General features: G+C 34.4%; 1 long non-coding RNA gene across 2 annotated transcripts; it reads right to left on the reverse strand.

Annotated features, from left to right (window-relative positions):
• Positions 1 to 218: 218 nt before the first annotated feature.
• LOC135300053 (uncharacterized) lies at positions 219 to 2,671 on the reverse strand. 2 transcript variants are annotated; one of them, XR_010361923.1, is made up of 4 exons: positions 2,535 to 2,671; positions 2,181 to 2,291; positions 1,957 to 2,071; positions 219 to 1,194 (listed from the first exon to the last, which is right to left on the reverse strand). It is a non-coding gene; the product is annotated as an uncharacterized LOC135300053 (long non-coding RNA). The 2 variants fall into 2 exon arrangements; XR_010361924.1 differs by having other exon boundaries at positions 2,181 to 2,310; positions 2,535 to 2,654.
• Positions 2,672 to 3,363: the final 692 nt, after the last annotated feature.

Raw genomic sequence — 3,363 nt, forward strand, 5'->3', positions numbered from 1 at the left:
ACTAGTGTCTTCCCCTTGGCCCCTCATTTCAGCAATATTTCAAACAGATATAGAAGATAAGATGAAGCCTGTGTCACAGGCTGCAAAAAAAATTGAAGAAAAGTGTTACAGGACTTTTTAAAAATGTTATCAGCATGTAGTCAACTTAAAATGAAAGAATCAGTGCAAATAAATAAAAACCCCCAAAAATAAATTATGTGGTACTTAATGCCACAATTTTATTGTTATCTATGAATAAAAGAGCACAGAAAGAGAGAAACTCCTTCTGTTGATTATTTTTGTATTTGTTGTATTACTTTCCTTAAAGCAATAGGGAATTCTGTGTTAGTTTCAGATTGAGAAATGATACTTTATCCACCTGTCACTTAGAGCCAGCAAAGTCAGCATATACTTCTACTCTATTCTAGAATATAAAAGATATGTATTTCTAGGAGTGCAGCAAAAAAGAATTAATTATTTAGCTTTGTAATTTACAATTTTGCATATGTACTTTTAATACTGTTATCCAGAAGCTTTTGTTTTGTAGTGATATGGGCAATGGAAAATTCCTTTGGGCCAGGGAACTTTATTAACATCTATGTATCAAACTATTCTTGGGAGAATGCACTGTAACTGCCTGCTGTGAAAAATTAATAATCATTGCATGGGGTCTGAAGCAAGGGGTAATAATATATTAAGTAATATAAACTTTCTGCCTGGCAGAAAGTAAGCAAAGAACTTTGACAGAAACAGGACTGAGAGAATTCTTATGTACAAATATAATCCTATAAACTATAAACAATTCATTTATTTTGATGAAATTTATTAATGTTTCAGCTATCTCTGTATAGGAATTTAACATATTGATTGAAATGTTACAATGGATTGTCATTTCTGAACTTTTGTATTCTGATAATTTTATATCAGTGAGAGGGTTGAAACTAGATGATCTGTAAGTTCCTTCCAACTCAAACCATTTTATGACTGTGTGATACCAGTTTTAGCAGCAACTTAAACAACTTTCCTATTGAAAATGCAATGTTGTGGGAAATAACATGTCATTTACACTATTTGTCATTAGTAACATCAAGTTGTAACAATCATATTCTCTCATGCACGTTATCTTTATGCATCTTGAAATAGGTATCCTCTTTTCTTTGCCATCAGTTGTGACACTATCATGGTACTTCCAAGGTTCAGCATAGCAGTAAAAAGCTGAAGAAAAAAAAAACATAAATAAAAATAAATTACAGTACTTCACAAGATAATTGTGTGTAATTTTTTTTCTAGCATTGGATTCTTTATCCCTGTAGCTACTTATTGCTCTGACAGTTACTGACACATGTCCTGACAGAAATGGAATTTTCTAGACAGCATGACTGAGCAGTTGAGCACTCAGTAGTTACTGAAGTGAATGTTTCCTCTCTGAAATAAAGCCATGGGGAAAATAGTCATCATTCCTGTCAAGATCCAGCCCAAAAAGTTTACAAAAACAGCACATTATTGGCACATAAATCTGCAATCTCAGTTACTAGTTTGAGTAAAAACATTATGTTAGCCTTTGAGGCAATTAATTGTCCCTTCTCACAATTTTGTGTCACATTTTTTATGGTAATATTCATTTAAGTCTCTTTATAACACTTTATAAACACTTCTTAAAAATCTATACTAGTTTTTTCTTCATGTTCTGCTGAAATAAGGTGGTGAATTTTGGGAAATGGTGCAGAGAACCAAAAATTAGTTGATTCCTGCATCATTCTGGTATCCTGTTGATTGATCAGCTTTGGAAAATCAATCAGTATCTTGAACTTTCTATATTCCATACCTATTCAGGACTATTCTGTTTATTCAGCATAAACTGTGAAACCAAATAAAACTTGGCAACTTTTATTTGTGACCAACCAAATCCTAAACAATGGAAGAAGGTTCAGAATCACAGAATTAGGTTAGAAAATACTTCAAAGATCACTGACCCACCTTGTCAAATAGACCATGGCATTAAGTACCACATCCAGTCATATCTTGAACACCTCCAGGTATGGCAGCTACACCACATCCCTAGAGAGCCCACTCCAATGCTTTATTACCCTTCCTGTGAAGAAAATTTTCTTAATATTTCATCTGAACTTCTCCTGACATAGTTTAAGGTCATTTTCTCTAGTCCTTTCACTAGCTGCCTGGGACAAAAGGCTGACTCCTACCTTGCTACAACTCCCCTTCAGGTAATTGAAGAGCAATAAGGTCTTCCTGAGCCTCCTTTTCTCCAGGCTAAACAATGTGAGTTCCCTCATATGATTTCTACCTTGGAGCACCTGAGCACAAATGATGTACCTATGAAGCTCAAGAGAGAATGCAATGCTGACCACAACTGTTGTAAAGGAAGTCAAACATCACAACATAAAGGGGACCAGGAGATGAGGGGATAGGCTTTGATTGAGATACTTAGCTGTGTAAGTTGAGTGAATCAACTGGCTATATCACGAGTGGACAAATTACTTGTGTAAATAACCTTCTCTGAAGTACTTGGGGGATGGAAAAAAGTGAATATCACTGACCAAGCCCAATCAGCATGAGGCACATGTATACATCAGAGCCCAACAAAGAGCATAGAAACTGAGCAAACAACAAAATTAACTTTGAAGAGAGCAATGGACTTCATTTCTATTCAACCTATGTATTCCTTCCCACTGGGGACAACCAGCATCATAATGGTGAGCATATTTTAGACTGCTGATGAGAATCAGGTTGCTATTGTGATCCAACTGCATGTGATTGTGTTCTGATTTATTACATGTCTGTGTGGCTCTGATAAAATATTTTGTAATGTCAAATAAATTTAAATAAGTAAATTTAGTATTAAGACACTAAACCCTCCTTGTGTGGACTACCTAAATAACTTGCTTGGAAACTGACAGGGTGTTGAGAGATTGTTGGTCTGAAAATTGCTAAACTAAATATTGCTGCATGTATTATAATGTGGTGTCATGGTTTTGACACACCAATAATAATAACTGATTGTTAAAAATAATGAGACTAGTAGAATAGACCAGACTTATGTTAAAAGCTTTACAAAGTCTATCCAACAAGCTTTCTTCTAAAGTTTAGAGGAAAAAAAAATCTTAAAACCAGTCAAAGATAGCTACTGCAGAAACTTCAAAATGTTAAAAAAACAAAACAAACCCAACCCCAGAACCTTTGGTAGCATCAGGGATGTAGTCCAATTAGAAGACTTACCAAAGTTATAAAAAGAAAAGCTGTGAATATCCTGATACCTTAAAGTAGTCAAATACCCCCAAAATCTGAAGAAAGTGGAAATTGTGAAGACACGTGTATCTAGTAATCTGTGCATTATCTCCAAAATAAAAGGTTAGAAATATATTTTTA

The sequence above is a fragment of the Passer domesticus genome, chromosome 4 (genome assembly GCF_036417665.1).
Source record: "Passer domesticus isolate bPasDom1 chromosome 4, bPasDom1.hap1, whole genome shotgun sequence".
Classification (NCBI taxonomy): Eukaryota; Metazoa; Chordata; class Aves; order Passeriformes; family Passeridae; genus Passer; species Passer domesticus.